Source organism: Aegilops tauschii, chromosome 3 (genome assembly GCF_002575655.3).
Source record: "Aegilops tauschii subsp. strangulata cultivar AL8/78 chromosome 3, Aet v6.0, whole genome shotgun sequence".
Classification (NCBI taxonomy): Eukaryota; Viridiplantae; Streptophyta; class Magnoliopsida; order Poales; family Poaceae; genus Aegilops; species Aegilops tauschii.
In genome coordinates this window covers 251,369,254-251,390,088 of record NC_053037.3, presented here as the reverse complement: position 1 = coordinate 251,390,088, position 20,835 = coordinate 251,369,254, and positions in this window count along the sequence as shown.

Sequence of the window (20,835 nt, the reverse complement as noted above, 5' to 3'; positions counted from 1 at the left end):
GCTTGTTGCTTTTGCAGGAATCTCATGGAGGCGGACTCATGGGACACTTTGGACGCGACAAGACATTTGCTACGCTCTCCAAGAACTACTTTTGGCCCAAGATGTTCCGCGACGTCAATCGCTTCACCAACCGATGCTCTACATGTCGCAGAGCTAAGTCCAAAGCTCAATCTCATGGCCTCTATATGCCACTTCCAATTCCATATCACCCATGGGAAGACATTAGCATGGACTTTGTGCTTGGTTTGCCTAGAACTCGAACTGGCAAGGATTCCATTTTTGTTGTTGTGGACCAATTCTCCAAAATGGCACATTTCATTCCTTGCAACAAGATAGACGATGCTTCACATGTTGCAAATTTGTTTTGTAGGGAAATCTTGCGCCTTCATGGAGTGCCAAAGACGATTGTCTCGGACCGCGCCGTCAAGTTCTTGAGTTACTTTTGGAAGACATTGTGCGCCAAGCTCGGAATCAAGCTTTTGTTCTCTTCGGCATACCATCCACAAACCGACGGCCAAACGGAGGTGACCAACCGCACGCTCTCCACTCTACTACGCGTGTTGATAAAGAAGAACATCAAGGAGTGAGAGGAGTGCCTACCCATTGCCGAGTACGCCTACAATCGTGCAAGACATTCGACTACCGGCAAGTCCCCCTTCGAGGTCGTCTATGGCTTCAACCCATTGTCTCCATTGGACATTCTACCTCTACCGCTACAAGAGCGCACAAACATGGACGCGAGTGCCCGAGTCAACTTCCTCAAGAAGATGCACGAAGATACAAGAAACACCATTGAGCGCCAAGTACAACGACTCGCGACCAAGCTCAACGTCAACAAGCAACCCATGATGTTCAATGTTGGAGATCTTGTGTGGCTACACCTTCGCAAGGATCGCTTCCCCAAGGAACGCAAGTCCAAGCTACTACCCCGAGCGGATGGACCCTTCAAGGTGCTTGCACGCTACAACATCAACGCATTCAAGATCGACATCCCACGCGACAAGTACTCCGTGAGAGACATCTTCAACATCAAAGATCTATCCCCGTACCATGGTGATGAGGATTTCGATCCGAGGTCGGATCTTTCCCAAGGGAGGGGAGATGATGCGGAGCATCCTACGGTCATCCCCATGGACCTACCATCGTCTCATGAAGAGCCAAGAGGACCTATGACACGAGCACGAGCTAGAGCTCTCGAGAACGAGGTGACTTCCTTCCTTAGTGATATCACATATGATCCACTCGAGACATGGCTACTACCTAAGTCCGATATGCTATGCATGATCAGGTGTCAAGAGGACCCTCACGAAGATGCACGTGAAGACGGACAAGCCACCAAGTCCATGGATGAAGAGAACCAACGGAAGAAGGCAAGTTCACCTTCCAGGCCCCGGACATCCGGCCAAAGCCCCGGACATCCGGCCCCTGAAGATGTAAACAACAGCAGCAGCCCAGCCATCGAAGTGCTACAGGGCCCGGACATCCGGCCCCAGCCCCAGCCCCGGACATCCGGCTCCTCCCGAAGCCCCGGAAATCCGGCCCCTCGCCCGGACATCCGGCGTCATGCTACAGAACATCCAGAAGTTTTGCCCTCCAGCCCGGACATCCGCCCCCCAGCCCGGACATCCGGCCTCTCCTGAAGCCCCGGACATCCGGCCGTCGCCCGGACATCCGGCCACCCCTGTCTGCGCACAGTAAGGGCTGAGGCCCGTGTACCCATTCCACTCCCTAGACTATATATACTCTTTCTCCTCCATCTTTCTAGGGTTAGCATTGGTTTAGCTCATTTGTGAGATAGAGCATTGCTCATCCATTACGGATCTACTCCACGAGAGAGACCGCGGCCCCTCTACGGAGAAGATCCCCTTGGATTCAAGACCTCCTCACGGAGAAGACCCCCCCTCAAGACCTCCTTTCGGAGAAGAACCGGTTACCTTTGTATCATCCCTTGTTGGATTTGGATCGTGTATCTCTTTGTGTTTCGAGGATCTAGCACATGTGTGATTGTTCTTGTTGGTTTGAGTGATTCTCTCGTGTCTTCCCCTCGTGTTTCCCCTCGTGTTCTTCGTGTTCTTAGTTGGGATCCGCTCCTTTCATGAAAGATCGGCCATCTAGGGTTCCGCCCTACATCACAATATCAATGCTATCTCGAAGCATGCCTGAGGTACTTCGATCTTCAATAAGAACATTGGAAGCGCAATGCTAAATGTTTCTTAAATCAATTATCCAAACACATGGTATGGGTAACATCATGAAATCCCTTGCCCCTTTACTTAATTGGTTGTCTACTTGCTGTCCTGACATGGATGGGAAAGATATACTCTTGATACTCGAGTATAACCACATTTTCCTTTCCATTGTCCTGATTAGCATACTAATCACTTTTCCTTTCCATTGCTTTGTTTAACCTTTCTTGTAATCTGACTTAACTAAGCAGTGATAATCCCCTGCTTAGGTAAGCACCTCGTTGTACCACTCTGTCAGTAAGACCCTGTTACCATTGTTGATGACATTCCGATAACCACCGATGGACGAGAACTTTGCCTATTGGTCTAGCTCGTTCAACGAGCAGGAAAATGGTTCTCTTCGTCCCTTGCCCTTGGTACCGATGTTGTTGCTGACATAACTGACAGGGTATTCTCTGGCATGCCTTGCTATTGTGACCGTGCAAGATGTCAGCCCACTTTCTACTTTTAACCCACATGGTGGGCCCATAACCCACAGTTCCACAAGATCGAAACCTGACTCTCCTGTAGACCCTATTGCCAAAGATATTCCTTGAGCTTGGCTTCGTATGCAATTCACGAACCACATTCCTAGTGATCTATTCTGGTATCAGACATAATAATTATTCCCGTTGCTTGAACCCCTTTCACACTTTGTTTCAGGCATCGAACGATTGCCTGCCTGCTCAAAACTTCCCATAATACCTCCTTGCTTTGCTCTCGATAATGTCTTTGTCGGACGTGGGGTTCCGGCAAACCCTTAAGGTTCGAACACTGGGGTGTGCACGAAGTCTTTCCTCTCTACCGATCTACGCCCTAGCTCGCTAAGATCTCGCGAACGAACTCGACGAACTCGCAACACAGAAAGACACGAGGTTTATACTGGTTCGGGCCACCGTTGTGGTGTAATACCCTACTCTAGTGTGGTGGTGGTGGATTGCCTCTTGGGCTGATGATGAAAAGTACAAGGGAAGAACAGCCTCCTGAGGTTGAGGTGTTCTTGTGGCTAGGGTAGGCTCTCGATCGGGTTGGATCAAGCTAAGATGAGATGCCTCTACTATGGTGGCTAGCTCTACTTATATAGGCCCTAGTCCTCTTCCCAAATATCGAGCGGGAAGGGAGCCAACAACGGCGGGCAAACTTGAAGGGGGACAGCTAGTATAAGCTATCCTGACAAAAGTGGTCTTCGCCTGCGAAAAGCTCTGGTGGTGACGCCGTCTTGGGCTCCACGATGACCTCCGTCTTGCCGTCCTCCTGGTCTCGGTCTCGTTGCACCAATATAGCAACCTTTGCCTGATGCCTCGGTACTCTTCGCCTGCGCTGGCCTCCTTAGCACCAAAGAGGAAATAAGGACGCTGCGCGCGCTGGTGCCCGCCTGGCACTCGTCTGGTGTCATTCATCATGGCTCACGTCACGAGAGCCTCGTGAGGTTTTGCCCTGCCTTGATATCTCCGCTCCTCGCGAGCCTGCCTGGCTAGGCCACTCTGGAGGAGGTCTTGCGTCGTCCGCCTCGCGAGGCTTGGACCCTCGCGAGGGTCTTGGATGCCTTGTTGATGGAGATGGGCCGTACGGCCTGCTGGCTTAGCCATGCTGTGGGCCGCAGGCAGGCAAGTCTGAGGACCCCCGTTCCCAGAACGCCGACAGTAGCCCCCGGGCCCAAGGTGCGCTCGGGCTTGGCTTCGCGGCGAAGCCAAGGGTCAAGTTCGGAGCACCGCGGGGCCCAAAAGCCCGCGGCCTCGGTTGACGCGTGGCGGTCGATTGGACGTGGGCGTCTCCGCTTCCCCACGCTGCCTCGGCAACTGCACGAGTTGACCAGTCCCTGCGACATGCAAGGAAAACCATTACCTGTGATCGTGGGAGACGCCGGTTGGCCTTCTTCCGCTATAAATAGGGAGGAGGGGCGGAGCCCCCGTCGCCCATCTCTTCCTCCCTTGCTTGCTTCTTCCTCCTTGCTCCACTGCTTGCAGCGCCACCGATGGCGCCACGAAGGAAGTTCTCTGCCGCTGAGAAGGGAAAGGCTCCTCGCGAGCTCCCCGGCGCCCAAGCGCGGTCGCGGCCGTCCACGCAAGCATGCCGCGACCCCCGCCGTGGCCCACCATCGTGGCGGCGCCGCGCCACGCAGAGGGGATCATCCTAGCCATGGCGGTCCAGCTAATGAAGGGAGGCGTGCAATGGTGGCGCGGCCTCCCCGTCCGCGCTTCCACTCAGCGGAAGTGTTGCCGGAGTTCGTCGTCTAGTCGGAGAACCCGACCGGCAACTAGCTCCAGCTTCCGCGCTTCTTCATCGATGAACTGCCGACCCCTAGTCCAGGCAGGCTCTGGTTGCAGGCGGATGGTTGCTGCAGCAAGGCCTCTTGGGTCGCGGTCGAGACTTCTGCCGCGGGCAACATACCCCTTGCCCGCGGTTGGCAGACGTTTGCCCGCGTGCGCGGTCTGGGCAGGTGGTGCACGCTCCACTTCAGGTATGACGGTGGGTCGACCCTCTATGTGAGGGTGTTTGGGGAAGATGGTCGCCGCGCCGGGTGCTGCCCCGAGACGAACGACGGTGAGGAGGTGCTCGGCCTTGGTGACGGCCGCGACGAGTACGAGGGCGAGCCTGCCCTCGGTGGCGACCGTGTCTCCTCCAGCTACGGCGGCTCTTCCTCCGGTGACGGCTCCAGCAGTGGTGGCTACGACCAGCCGCCGCGCCACCGTGCCCGCTTCGAAGGAGGCAGCGGGTCATCTCGTCGCCGCGCCTCCATCAAGCGCGAGGAAAGGTCCGGCTAGGCTCAGGGCGCCGCTAAGGGCCTGCCTCCGCGGATTGCGGCAACGCCGCTTTGTTTAGCTCTTTTTCCTGCATCAAAATATTAAACCAGTATGGGCCCAGAGGCGTGTATCGAACTGTGGTTCCTTAGTTATCGCACTGTGCGTGTTATCCTCATGCCGTGTTGTTATTTTTGCGCAAAGATAACTTAACCTGGTGCGTCCAGGACGTCCTCTTCCTCACGAGGCGTTTGTTTCCTCGTGTCCATCTTAACCTGGTGGTCTGTGCTCGCTCGGAAACTGCAAAAATTCTTTAGGGGTGCGCTAGAGGATTCGCCGTCCACCCAAGCCTCGACTTGGCGCTTTGTATCACGGTACCCGAGGGGCATAGATTAGGAGAGATGCGCCAGCTTTCAGGCTCGAACTAGGGTGGCTCGTGAGAAGGCAGAGAGAAGAAAAATGCTCGCGGGGGCACCTGCCTAGCCCCCTCGCAAGGTATGCAAGAGAGAGAACACGAGCAAACCAGAGCCGAAAAATGTGGTAAGAGGCTAGGGAATCAAATCGGCAATGAACACCAAGAGCAACTTCGATTAAGGAAAAGCGAGCCAACTACGGAAAGCAAATGAAAAGCCGCGTCCGGCACCTAATCTAGTCTTCAAGTCTTCTCACCAGCGCGGAGCTAAGTGCTGCCACTAGGCATGGGTGGGAGCCCCAGGGCCTGAGGCCGGCGCTCCTGAGACTCCGGGGCGTGTATAGCCCCAACTCATTATTACGTGAGAGTGTCACGGGCGGCGATTCTTCACAGGCACCGGGCCTTCTTCACAGGCTCTGGACCTTTATTCACAGGCTCTGGGCCTTGCTTCATAGGCTCTGGGCCTTGCTTCATGGGTAGAACTTCCGGAGGTGCTTGATGTTCCAGGCGTTTTGGATAGGTGTCCCTTCTTGCGTCTCCAGGCGCACGGCGCCAGGCCTGGAGATGTGGACGACCCTGAACGGGCCCTCCCACATGGGTGAAAGCTTATGCAACCCTTCCCTGGAGAGGACCCGCCTCAGGACCAGGTCACCCGTCTCAAGCGTCCTGGAGCGAACGTTGCGGCAGTGGTATCGCCGCAGCGCTTGCTGGTACTTTGCCGCCCTTAATGCAGCTTCGCGACGACGTTCCTCCCCCAGCATGAGATCCATCCCCCGTGTGGCGTCCTGCTGCGTTTCGTCGAACGCCAGGACCCGTGCGAAGAGATGCTTGACCTCGTGAGGAAGGACTGCTTCGGCTCCGTAGACGAGGAAGAATGGAGTCTCGCCCGTTGGCTTGGTAGAGGTGGTGCGGATAGACCACAGCACGGACTGGAGCTCGTCGTGCCAGCCCCTGCCGCAGGCCTCCAGCTTCTTCTTGAAGGTCCTGGTCTTGAGGCCCCTCAGGACCTCTACGTTGGCGCGCTCACCTTAACCATTGCTCCTGGGGTGGGCCACCGAAGCATAGCAGATCTGCGTTCCAAGGTTAGCACAGTAGGTTTTGAAGAGGTTACTAGTAAACTACGAGCCGTTATCTGTGATGATGCGGTTGGGGACCCCGAAGCGGCTCACGAGGCCCTTGATGAACTTGACGGCAGAGCCGGCCGGGATGGTACAGATGGCTTCCACTTCCGCCCACTTGGCGAACTTGTCGATGGCGACGTAGAGATAGCGATAGCCCCCTGGCGCCCATGGGAACGGGCCTAAGATGTCCAGCCCCCAGACTGCGAACGGCCATGTGAGCGGGATGGTTCGGAGGCCCTGAGCAGGCTGATGGATTTGCTTGGCGTGGAATTGGCAAGCTTCGCAAGACTTCACCAGCTCGGCTGCGTCGTTGAGTGCTGTAGGCCAGTAGAATCCACTGTGGAACACCTTGCTGACGAGGGTCTGTGACGACGAGTGGTGCCCGCAGTCCCCGCCGTGTATGTCAATCAGCAGCTCCCTTCCTTGATCGCTAGAAATGCAGCGCAGCGTGACATTGTTCGGCCGTTTCATGTATAACTCGCCGTCTTGGATGCAGTATGCCGTGGCTTGCTGGGCCACGCGCTCCGCGTCTCTTCCTTCTCCGGTAGCGCCCCGTGTGTCAGGTACTCCTTAAATTCCTTGGTCCAGCATTCCTCCTGGGGCTCGAGCGCCAAGAGCAGCCGAGCTCCTAAGGTCGGGCCACAGGCCGGGGCTCCCGTGGCCGGGGGCTGTGGGAGCTCCTCCCGAGGCTGAGTAGTGCTTGAAAGAGGTGGCGTAGCTGATGGCTTGAAGAGCTACTCCTCAAAGACACCAGGCTCTTGTGGTTGCCGCTTGGATGCTCTCCTGGCGATGCCGTCGGCTTCTTTGTTGGTGCCCCGGGGCACGTGCTGCAGCTCGAGACCTGAGAACTGCTTTTCCATCTTGTGTACCTCCGCGAGGTAGGCCTCCATGTGCTCGTCCTTCGGCTTGTACACCTTGTTGGAGAAGTTGACGAGGAGTTGCGAGTCGCCTCTGACGGTAAGGCGCTTCACCCCTAGAGCTGTCGTAGCCTTCAGGCCAGCTATGAGGCCTTCGTATTCTGCGATATTGTTGGAGACCTTCTCGCCGTGCTGAAAGCAGAGTTGCACGACGTAGTAGAGCTTGTCCTGGGTGGGCGAGATGAGCACTGCTCCAGCTCCTGCGCCCTGGTGCGTGAAAGTGCCATCGAAATACATGACCCAGCTGTCCGGAGCCTCGCTCCCTGGGGAGGTGGACCGGTCTTCCCCTTCTTCAAGTATCGGAGCATCTATCCATTCTGCCACAAAGTCAGCAAGCGCAGCCCCCTTGATGACCCTGGTAGTGCTGAACTCCAACTGGAATGCTTGCAGCTCGATATTCCACTCAGCGACCCTTCCAGCTGAATTTGGGCTCCTGAGTACCCTCTCCAATGGGTAAGCTGAGACGACCTTGATCGGGTGCCCCTGGAAGTAGTGTCGCAGCTTGCGTGAGGCCACCAAAAGTGCGAGCAGGAGCTTCTGAGGCATGGGGTAACGTGCCCTCATGTCTCTCAGTACGGTGCTGACGAAGTACACCGGGTGTTCGACGAGGGCTGGCGCACTATCGAGGCTGGGGTCCTGCGGAGATTGGTGCATCTCCTGAGGTGGAGGGTTTCCTGAGACTTGGCCGTCCTCAGGAGCTTCTGCGACGTTGTCCTGCCGAGCTTTGTCTTCCCCAGCTGACGCCTTTGCTGCGTCTTCCTGACCCTGCGCCACTTCAGCTCCGGCTTGGCGCGGCGCGCCCTTGGCTTGGCATTCCTCCCTGACCGCCACCAGCGCCGTGCTGGCGGAGTACGGGGTGGCGGCAAGGTAGAGTACCAGAGGCTCGAGAGGCCGTGGTGCCACCATCACCAAGGGACTGGTAAGGTATTTCTGCGGTCTTGGAAGGCCTGATCGGCCTCCGGGGTCCTGATGAGGACATCAATACCATTGTTACACCCACAGCCCCTACTGTTACATATAATGGACCAATTACTAGAGCTCGCGCACGCCAATTAAATTACCAGGTACTTTCGTTTCTTGGTAATGATTCTAATGTTCATGAGAATATGATGCTGCCTAAATTGGATACTTTTGTTTTGCTTACAAATGAAGGGCCTAGCTTGGAGAAGGATGAACATTGGAGCAAGAACAAGCATGGAGTTGATGGCATGCGCAAGGGGAACAAGAACGGAGTTACAAGTGATAATTTCAGGAATTTGAAGCCACCATAAGGAGTGAATGAAGCCTTGGACGAAATATACAAGATGCCACTTCATAAATTTCGTCCAGAGGCTATCCTAGGTGCTGCGTCACCTTATTATTGGGCGAGGCCCATGTAATTTCGAAATACATAAGTATAGGCTGTTTTTAGAGTCCGTATGTGTGGGGAAACAAGAGATAGGGTTGGTTTCGGACCCCTACCCCAAGGGCCACGAAATTCCCCCTCTTCCTCCATATATACAGCCCTTAGGGCACCGTTTAGACTTTGGGTTTTGTTTAGATTAAAAGTTCGCCATAGCTGCGACTTCGCGTACTTTGTTTGTGTTCAACGACCAGACAAAGGCGTCACAGAGCCCCACCTTGATCAATAAAGCTTTCCTCTTATATTCGCAATATCCAGATTGCAATCTTAGTTTCTTGCTTGTTCTTCGTTTGCCTGCAGGAAACATACCTTCGTGATCAGGTTGATCGTGCTCCGACGTGGTCAATAATTTCTCGGAGTTGGTTTAGCGATTGCTAAGGCGCGACGTCCTCGCGCATTCGTAGTTGGATGGTCAAAGTCGACTTCCTCCAAAACGATAGCCACCATCTCATCGAAAGACGGGACACCTTTGCCTCTATCAAGTGGTATCAGATTTCCAGGTTGCTCGGTGAGATTTTACAGTTTTTCGTAGTTTAGATCGAGTCTGTTCTTCATACCTATAGTCCACGAAAAAGCCAAGAAAAAATATTAGGGTTAGTTCATCTTATCCGAACCAATCTGAGCCTTGCATAATCTTTTCTGTATTTGCTTTGTTGAATTTGCGGTTGCATCGTCGTGTCAAGTTGCTGGTCCTAGTGTCTAGTACTTTAGAGTTTCGAGTTTTGTTCACAAGTTGTCACGCCGCCGCCGCACCATCGTCATCACCGCTGCCATATACCACCATCGTCATCACCGCTGCCATATACCACCATCGTCATCGCCGCTACCATATACCACATATCCACCGCCATCACGCTAATCCGAGTCCACCTCCATCACAGATTCGCCACCAGTCTGTGTTCCATCGCCCTGCAAATATCCGCCACCAGTCCGAGTTTCCACCAGATTCATCTCCGCCACCAGTCCTAGTCCGAGTCCAGTAATTATTGCTTTGTTCTCGATTTCCAGATTACGCGATACTCTGAGTCGTGACAGATTAGGACTCCCCAACTTCCGAGCCATCCACAGAAGAAAAATAGTTCCAGTTTCAAAAAAAACTAGGTCTGGAAAATTCTGGCTAGGCAGTTTTTAGGACATTTGTAGAGTTTTTCGAAAAAAATTTGTTCCGGAGCAAACAAAAAAGAGGAAAAAAAGTGCAAAAAAATGAAAAAAGAAAAAAAATCAGAGTGTGCTCCTCCCTTGTTTACGTGCAGCGCCGTGATTTTTTAGTGTTCTAGGCTCGCGTCTCTAGTACGGTCTAGCCAAGGACCAGCACAGTACCGTCGTTGAGCGTTTAATTAACTTTGCATCTCTGAATTGATTATTGCTGACCCTTTTTGCTACCATATTATAAGCCTTCCCAGCTCCACATACATCTACATGTGCGTTTGACTCTCCCTGGTAATCGCTCTATCCAAGCTTTGAGAGTTTTGACTACATTGGTTGCCGATCACCGCCTGCTGCTGGGTAAGAACTGGTAAGAATTTGAGATTTGCTTGACGGATTTGTGACACCCACCACCACCACCACTTGTTAGTAGTCTATAGGATCATTTTTTCGTGTGTTTCTATTACTGCTAACCATGCCAGGATCACAAGCCGACGAGATTGACTGGGGGAACTTAACGAACAAGGAGCTTCATGATAAGTTTCAGCAAATGATGACTGAACAGGTGCAAGATGTGATGAACAATTTTGAAGAGGCCATGGAGAAGATCACTGGCCTTGAGAAGACGTTCGAAACAAAGCTTGAGAACAGATTTAATGAACTGCTTGCGCGTCTTCCACCACCGGCTGCACCTCTGCAACAACAACAACAACAACAACAACAACAACAACAACGACTACCTCCATGTCGGGAAACAACCCTCCGCCGAGCGAGCCGTGTCCCTCTTCAGCCTGGCCAAACTGTTGGTGCTGCTGTTGATACTTCTGTGGCTCCTACTGCTGATGTGGAGGAGGATGATTATGCGGGAGATTACGAGGATGAGGTTGATCAAAATTAGAACCACGTGCAACCACCAGCACCACAACCACCAGGTCGTCCACAGGCAAATAATGGCAATGTTAGGGCTCCCCCCAGGTACGAGATCATGACCATCTCCCTAAACTGAAATTGAATATTCCACCATTTGAGGGTAGATATGTTCCTGATATATATCTTACTTGGGAGTTAGAAACTGAACAACGATTTACATGTTTACAATATCCTGAGGAGAGACGTGTTCCTGCTGCTGTTTGTGCTTTCACTAGCTTTGCATGTGTTTGGTGGTCTGAACATTGTAGATTATATCATGTTCCCGCTACTTGGGCTGCCTTGAAAACTGCTATGCGTACTCGTTGGGTTCCACCATATTATCAACGTGAATTACTTCAAAAATTGCAGCGCTTAAAACAAAGGAAAAATTCTGTAGAAGAATATTATCAGGAATTACAAACTGACTTGATTAGATGTGGTATTGTTGAGGAGAATGAAGCTATGCTTGCACGTTTTATGGGTGGATTAAATAGAGAGATTCAGACCATTCTAGAGTATAAGGATTATAATAATATCACTCGTTTATTCCATCTTCCTTGTAAAGCTGAGCGTGAAGTGCAGGATTGACAACCATTGGCGCGAACTAACTTTTCTGCAGGTCGACCTTCATCATGGACACCACGTGCATCATCTACTTCCACTGCACCATCACCTCCTTCAGGTGCCACCTCCAACCGTGATACAAGAAAGCAGGCACAACCACCACTATCTGCCAAGAGCACACCTGCCGGGCCTGCACAGAGCTCTTCTTCTTCCATGGCGTCAACAGGGCACACAAGTGATATTATTTGTCGTCGTTGTAAGGGAATAGGACATTTTGCGAGAGAATGCAAATCTCAGCGTGTGATGTTTGCTACTGAGGATGGTGGGTATGAGTCCGCTACTGACTATGAAGAGGAGACTTTGGCTCTTATTACACATGAAGAACACGGTGGAGATGATTCTGATCATGAGACGCAATACATGGCTACTGAAGATGCTGACAGGTATGAATGTTTAGTTGCTCAACGTGTTTTGAGTGTGCAGGTTACACAAGCTGAGCAAAATCAGAGGCATAATTTGTTCCATACAAAGGGAGTTGTGAAGGAACGTTCTATTCGCGTCATCATAGGTGGAGGGAGCTGCAACAACTTGGCTAGCATGGAGATGGTGGAGAAGCTATCTCTTACCACAAGACCACATCCACATCCTTACTACATCCAACGGTTCAACAACAGCGGCAAGGTTAAGGTAACACGTACTGTTCGTGTGCATTTTAGTATTTCTACATATGCTGATTATGTTGATTGTGATGTGGTAACTATGCAAGCATGTTCCTTATTACTTGGTAGACCATGGCAATTTGATAAAAATTCTGTACACCATGGTAGAAACAATCAGTATACTCTTGTTCATAAGGATAAAAATATTACTTTGCTTCCTACGACTCCTGATTCCATTTTGAAAGATGATATTAATAGAGCTAATAAAGCAAAATAGGAGAAAAATAAGAGTGAAAATCAGATTGTGGCAAAAGAATTTGAGCAACAAATGAAGCCTAATAATAAACCATCTAGTGTTGCTTCTGAAATTAAATTGAAAAGTGCATGTTTACTTGCCACCAAATCTGATATTGATGAGCTAGATTTTAGCAAATCTGTTTGGTATGCTTTTGTGTGCAAAGAGGCATTATTTTCGTTTGAGGACGTGCCTTCCTCTTTGCCCCCTGCTGTCACTAACATTTTGCAGGAGTTCGCTGACGCTTCCCACAAGACGTGCCACCGGGATTACCACCTATTCGAGGGATTGAGCATCAAATTGACTTAATTCCCGGTGCATCGCTACCCAACCGTGCACCATACCGTACCAATCCAGAGGAGACGAAGGAGATTATGCGTCAAGTACAGGAGCTGCTCGACAAAGGTTATATACACGAATCTCTTAGTCCTTGTGCTATTCCTATTATACTAGTGCCTAAAAAGGATGGTACGTCGCGATGTGTGTTGATTGTAGAGGCATCAATAATATTACTATTCGTTATCGTCATCCTATTCCTAGGCTAGATGATATGCTTGATGAATTGAGTGGCTCTACAATATTCTCCAAAGTTGATTTGCGTAGTGGATACCATCAAATTCGTATGAAATTGGGAGATGAATGGAAAACAGCATTTAAAACTAAGTTTGGTTTATATGAGTGGTTAGTCATGCCTTTTGGGTTAACTAATGCACCTAGTACTTTCATGAGACTAATGAACGAAGTTTTACGTGCTTTCATTGGACGATTTGTGGTAGTCTATTTTGATGATATACTGATTTATAGCAAATCTTTGGAAGAACATCTGGAACATTTACGTGCTGTTTTTATTGCTCTACGTGATGCACATTTGTTTGGTAACCTTGGGAAGTGCACGTCTTGCATCGGCCGAGTATCTTTTCTTTGCTATGTTGTTACTCCACAGGGAATTGAAGTTGATAAAGCCAAGATTGAAGCTATTGAGAGTTGGTCGCAGCCCAAAACGGTCACACAAGTGCGGAGTTTTCTTGGACTCGTTGGTTTCTATAGGCGTTTTGTGAGAGATTTTAGCACCATTGCTGCACCTCTCAACGAGCTTACAAAGAAGGATGTGCCTTTTGTTTGGGGTACCGCACAGGAAGAAGCCTTCACGGTATTGAAAGATAAGTTGACACATGCTCCTTTACTCCAACTTCTTGATTTTAATAAGACTTTTGAGCTTGAATGTGATGCTAGTGGAAGTGGATTCGGAGGTGTGTTATTACAAGATGGCAAACCTACTGCATATTTTTCTGAAAAATTGAGTGGGCCTAGTCTGAACTATTCTACTTATGATAAAGAATTATATGCTCTTGTTCGGACTTTAGAAAAATGGCAACATTATTTATGGCCCAAATAATGTGTTATACATTCTGATCATGAATCTTTGAAACACATTAAAAGTCATGCAAAACTGAACGGTAGACATGCTAAATGGGTTGAATTCATTGAGACTTTCCCTTATGTCATTAAACACAAGAAGGGTAAAGAAAATGTTATTGCTGATGCATTGTCTCGTCGTTATACTATGCTTTCACAACTTGACTTTAAAATATTTGGTTTGGAGACCATCAAAGATCAATATGTGCATGATGCTGAATTTAAAGATGTATTGCAGAATTGTAAAGAAGGTAGAACATGGAACAAGTTCGTCGTTAACGATGGATTTGTGTTTCGTGCTAACAAGCTATGCATTCCAGCTAGCTCCATTCGTCTTTTGTTGTTGCAGGAGGCGCATGGAGGAGGACTAATGGGACACTTTGGCGTGAAGAAGACGGAGGATATACACATTTCTTTTGGCCAAAGATGAGACGGGATGTTGAGCGTTTTGTTGCTCGCTGCACTAAATGTCAAAAAGCTAAGTCACGACTCAATCCTCATGGTTTATATATGCCTTTGCCTATACCTAGTGTTCCTTGGGAGGATATATCTATGGACTTTGTTTTAGGTTTACCTCGAACAAAGAAGGGGAGGGATAGCATATTTGTTGTCGTGGATAGTTCTCGAAAATGGCAACACTTTATACCATGTCATAAAATCGATGATGCTGTTAATGTTGCTGATTTGTTCTTTCGTGAAATTATTCGCTTGCATGGTGTGCCAAATACTATTGTTTCAGATCGTGATACTAAATTTCTTAGCCACTTTTGGAGGTGTTTATGGGCTAAGTTGGGGACTAAACTGCTTTTTAGTAATACTTGTCACCCCCAAACTGATGGACAAACTGAAGTAGTCAATAGAACATTGTCTACTATGCTTAGGGCTGTTTTGAAGAATAATAAGAAAATGTGGGAAGAATGCTTGCCTCATATTGAATTTGCTTATAATCGTTCATTGCATTCTACTACTAAGATGTGCCCTTTTGAAATTGTGTATGGTTTCCTACCTCGTGCACCAATTGATTTGTTGCCTCTTCCATCTTCGGAGAAGGTTAATTTTGATGCTAAAGAACGTGCTGAATTGATTTTAAAAATGCATGACTTAACTAAGGAAAACATTGAGCGTATGAATGCTAAATATAAACTTGCTGGAGATAAGGGTGGAAAACATGTTGTGTTTGCACCTGGAGATCTTGTTTGGTTACATTTGCGTAAGGATAGATTTCCTAATTTGCGCAAATCAAAGCTAATGCCACGTGCTAATGGTCCTTTTAAGGTGTTAGAGAAAATAAATGATAATGCATATAAACTTGAGCTACCTGCAGATTTTGGGGTTAGTCCCACTTTTAACATTGCAGATTTGAAGCCTTATTTGGGTGAGGAAGATGAGCTTCCGTCGAGGACGACTTCATTTCAAGAAGGGGAGGATGGTGAGGACATCAATACCATTGTTACACCCACAGCCCCTACTGTTACATATAATGGACCAATTACTAGAGTTCGCGCACGCCAATTAAATTACAAGGTACTTTCGTTTCTTGGTAATGATTCTAATGTTTATGAGAATATGATGCTGCCTAAAATGGATAATTTTGTTTTGCTTACAAATGAAGGGCCTAGCTTGGAGAAGGATGAACATTGGAGCAAGAACAAGCATGGAGTTGATGGCATGCGCAAGGAGAACAAGAACGGAGTTACAAGTGATGATTTCAGGACTTTGAAGCCACCATAAGGAGTGAATGAAGACTTGGACGAAATATATAAGATGCCACGTCATAAATTTCGTCCAGAGGCTATTCTAGGTGCTGCGTCACCTTATTATTGGGCCAGGCTCATGTAATTTCGAAATACATAAGTATAGGCTGTTTTTAGAGTCCGTATGTGTGGGGAAACAAGAGATAGGGTTGGTTTCGGACCCCTTCCCCAAGGGCCACGAAATTCCCCCCTCTTCCTCCATATATACTGCCCTTAGGGCAACGTTTAGACTTTGGGTTTTGTTTACATCAAAAGTTCTCCATAGCTGCAATTTCGCGTACTTCGTTTGTGTTCAACGACCAGACAAAGGCATCACAGAACCCCACATTGATCAATAAAGCTATCCTCTTATATTCGCAATATCCAGATTGCAATCTTAGTTTCTTGCTTGTTCTTCGTTTGCCTGCAGGAAACAGACCTTCGTGGTCAGGTTGATCGTGCTCCGGCGTGGTCAATAACCTCTCGGAGTTGGTTTAGCGATGATGAGGACATCAGTACCATTGTTACACCCACAACCCCTGCTACTATACATACTGGACCGATTACTAGAGCTCACACACGCCAATTAAATTACCAGGTACTTTCGTTTCTTGGTAATGATTCTAATGTTCATGAGAATATGATGCTGCCTAAATTGGATACATTTGTTTTGCTTACAAATGAAGGGCCTAGCTTGGAGAAGGATGAACATTGGAGCAAGAACAAGCATGGAGTTGATGGCATGCGCAAGGGAGACAAGAACAGAGTTTCAAGTGATGATTTCAGGACTTTGAAGCCACCATAATGAGTGCATGAAGCCTTGGACGAAATATACAAGATGCCACTTCATAACTTTCGTCCAGAGGCTATTCTAGGTGCTGCGTCACCTTATTTTTGGGCCAGGCCCATGTAATTTCGAAATACTTCAATATAGGCTGTTTTTAGAGTCCGTATGTGTGGGGAAACAAGAGTTAGGGTGGGTTTCGGACCCCTCCTCCAAGGGCCACGAAATTCCCCCCTCTTCCTCCATATATACAGCCCCTAGGGCATCGTTTAGACTTTGGGTTTCGTTTAGATTAAAAGTTCGCCATAGCTGCAACTTCGCGTGCTTTGTTTGTGTTCAACGACCAGACAAAGGCGTCACAGAACCCCACCTTCATTAATAAAGCTTTCCTCTTTTATTCGCAATATCCAGATTGCAATATCAGTTTCTTGCTTGTTCTTCGTTTGCTCGCAGGAAATAGACCCTCGTGGTCAGGTTGATCGTGCTCCGGCGTGGTCAATAACCCCTCGGAACTTTGTTTAGCGATTGCTAAGGCGCGACGTCTTCGCACGTTCGTAGTCGGATCGTCAAAGTCGACTCCCACAGAAAACGATTGCTATCTCATCGAAACATCGGGACACCTTTGCCTCTATCAAGTGGTATCAGATTTCCAGGTTGCTTTGTGAGATTTTACAGTTTTTCGTAGTTTAGATCGAGTCTGTTCTTCATACCTATAGTCCACGAAAAAGCCAAAAAAATATTAGGGTTAGTTCATCTTATCCGAACCAATCTGAGCCTTTGCATAATCTTTTCTGTATTTGCTTTGTTGAATTTGCGGTTGCATCGTCGTGTCAAGTTGCTGGTCCTAGCGTCTAGTACTTTAGAGTTTCGAGTTCTGTTCACAAGTTGTCACGCCGCCGCCGCACCATCGTCATCACCGCTGCCATATACCACCATCATCATCACCGTTGCCATATACCACCATCATCATCAGCGCTGCCATATACCACCATCGTCATCACCGCTGCCATATACCACATATCCACCGCCATCACGCTAATCCGAGTACACCTCCATCACAGATTCGCCACCAGTCCGTGTTCCATCGCCATGCAAATATCCGCCACCAGTCCGACTTTCCACCAGATTCATCTCCGCCACCAGTCCTAGTCCGAGTCCAGTAATTATTGCTTTGTTCTTGATTTCCAGATCACGCGATACTCCGAGTCGTGACAGAGTAGGACTCCCCAATTCCGAGCCATCCGGAGAAGAAAAATAGTTCCAGTTTCAAAAAAAAACCAAAGTCTGGAAAATTCTGGCTAGGCAGTTTTTAGGACATTTGTAGACTTTTTCGAAAAAAAATTGTTGCGGAGCAAAAAAAAAGAGGAAAAAAAGGGCAAAAAAAAGTGAAAAAAGAAAAAAAAATCCAGAGTGTGCTCCTCCCTTGTTTACGTGCAGCGCCGTAATTTTGTTAGTGTTCTAGGCTCGCGTCTCTAGTACGGTCTAGCCAAGGACCAGCACAGTACCGTCGTTGAGCGTTTATTCAACTTTGCATCTCTGAATTGATTATTGCTGACCCTTTTTGCTACCATATTATAAGCCTTCCCAGCTCCACATACATCTACATCGTGCGTTTGACTCTCCCTGGTAATCGCTCTATCCAAGCTTTGAGAGTTTTGACTACATTGGTTGCCGGTCACCGCCTGCTGCTGGGTAAGAACTGGTAAGAATTTGAGATTTGCTTAACGGATTTGTGACACCCACCACCACCACTGTTAGTAGTCTATAGGATCATATTCTTGTGTGTTCCTATTGCTGCTAACCATGCCAGGATCACAAGCCGACGAGATTGACTGGGAGAACTTAACGAACAAGGAGCTTCATGATAAGTTTCAGCAAATGATGACTGAACACGTGCAAGATGTGCTGAACAATTTTGAAGAGGCCATGGAGAAGATCATTGGCCTTGAGAAGACGTTCGAAACAAAGCTCGATAACAGATTTAATGAACTGCTTGCGCGTCTTCCACCACCGGCTGCACCTGCCGCACCTCTGCAACAACAACAACAACAACAACAACAACAACGATGACTACCTCCACTCGGGAAACAGCCCTCCGCCGAGCGAGTCGTGTCCCTCTTCAGACTGGCCAAACTGCTGGTGCTGCTGTTGATACTTCTGTGGCTCCTGATGCTGATGTCGCGGAGGATGATTATGCGGGAGATTACGAGGATGAGGTTGATCAAAATCAGAACTACGTGCAACCACCAGCACCACAACCACCAGGTCGTCCACATGCAAATAATGGCAATGTTAGGGCTCCCCCTCAGGTACGAGATCATGACCATCTCCCTAAACTGAAATTGAATATTCCACCATTTGAGGGTAGATATGTTCCTGATATATATCCTACTTGGGAGTTAGAAACTGAAAAACGATTTACATCTTTACAATATCCTGAGGAGAGACGTGTTCCTGCTGCTGTTTGTGCTTTCACTAGCTTTGCATGTGTTTGGTGGTCTGAACATTGTAGATTATATCCTGTTCCATCTACTTGGGCTGCTTTGAAAACTGCTATGCGTACTCATTGGGTTCCACCATATTATCAACGTGAATTACTTCAAAAATTGCAGCGCTTAAGACAAGGAAAATATTCTGTAGAGGAATATTATCAGGAATTACAAACTGGCTTGATTAGATGTGGTATTGTTGAGGAGAATGAAGCTATGCTTGCACGTTTTGTGGGTGGATTAAATAGAGAGATTCAGACCATTCTAGAGTATAAGGATTATAATAATATCACTCGTTTATTCCATCTTGCTTGTAAAGCTGAACGTGAAGTGCAGGATCGACAGGCATTGGCGCGAACTAACTTTTCTGCAGGTCGACCTTCATCATGGACACCACGTGCATCATCTACTTCCACCGCACCATCACCTCCTTCAGGTGCCACCTCCAACCGTGATACAAGAAAGCAGGCACAACCACCACTATCTGCCAAGAGCACACCTGTCGGGCCTGCACAGAGCTCTTCTTCTTCCATGGCGTCAACAGGGCACACAAGTGATATTATTTGTCCTCGTTGTAAGGGAAGAGGACATTTTGCGAGAGAATGCAAATCTCAGCGTGTGATGATTGCTACTGATGATGGTGGCTATGAGTCCGCTAGTGACTATGATGAGGAGACTTTGGCTCTTATTACACATGAAGAACACGGTGGAGATGATTCTGATCATGAGACGCAATACATGGCTGCTGAAGATGCTGACAGGTATGAATGTTTAGTTGCTCAACATGTTTTGAGTGTGCAGGTCACACAAGCAGAGCAAAATCAGAGGCATAATTTGTTCCATACAAAGGGAGTTGTGAAGGAACGTTCTGTTCGCGTCATCATAGATGGAGGGAGCTGTAACAACTTGGCTAGCATGGAGATGGTGGAGAAGCTATCTCTCACCACAAGACCACATCCACATCCTTACTACATCCAATGGTTCAACAACAGCGGCAAGGTTAAGGTAACACGTACTGTTCGTGTGCCTTTTAGTATCTCTACATATGCTGATTATGTTGATTGTGATGTGGTACCCATGCAAGCATGTTCCTTATTACTTGGTAGACCATGGCAATTTGATAAAAATTCTGTACACCATGGTAGAAACAATCAGTATACTCTTGTTCATAAGGATACAAATATTACTTTGCTTCCTATGACTCCTGATTCCATTTTGAAAGATGACATTAATAGAGCTAATAAAGCAAAACAGGAGAAAAATAAGAGTGAAAATCAGATTGTGGCAAAAGAATTAGAGCAACAAATGAAGCCTAATAATAAACCATCTAGTATTGCTTCGGAAATTAAATTGAAAAGTGATGTTTACTTGCCACCAAATCTGATATTGACGAGCTAGTTATTAGCAAATCTGTTTGGTATGCTTTTGTGTGCAAAGAGGCATTATTTTCATTCGAGGACGTGCCTTCCTCTTTGCCCCCTGCAGTCACTAACATTTTGCAGGAGTTCGCTGACGTCTTCCCACAAGACGTGCCACCGGGATTACCACCTATTCGAGGGATTGGTATATCATCAAAATAGACTACCACAAATCGTCCAATGAATGCACGTAAAACTTCGTTCATTAGTCTCATGAAAGTACTAGGTGCATTAGTTAACCCAAAAGGCATGACTAACCACTCATATAAACCAAACTCAACACCATCGAGCGCCAAGTACAACGCCTCGCGACCAAGCTCAACATCAATAAGCAACCCATGGTATTCAACATTGGAGATCTTGTGTGGCTACACCTTCGCAAGGACCGCTTCCCCAACAAACGCAAGTCCAAGCTTCTACCTCGAGCCGATGGACCCTTCAAGGTGCTCGAACGCTACAACAACAATGCCTACAAGACCGACATCCCACGCGACAAGTACAATATGAGCGATATCTTCAACGGCAAGGATCTCTCTCCCTACCATGGTGATGAAGATTTCGATCCGAGGACGGATCTTTCCCAAGGGGGGAGATGATGCGGAGC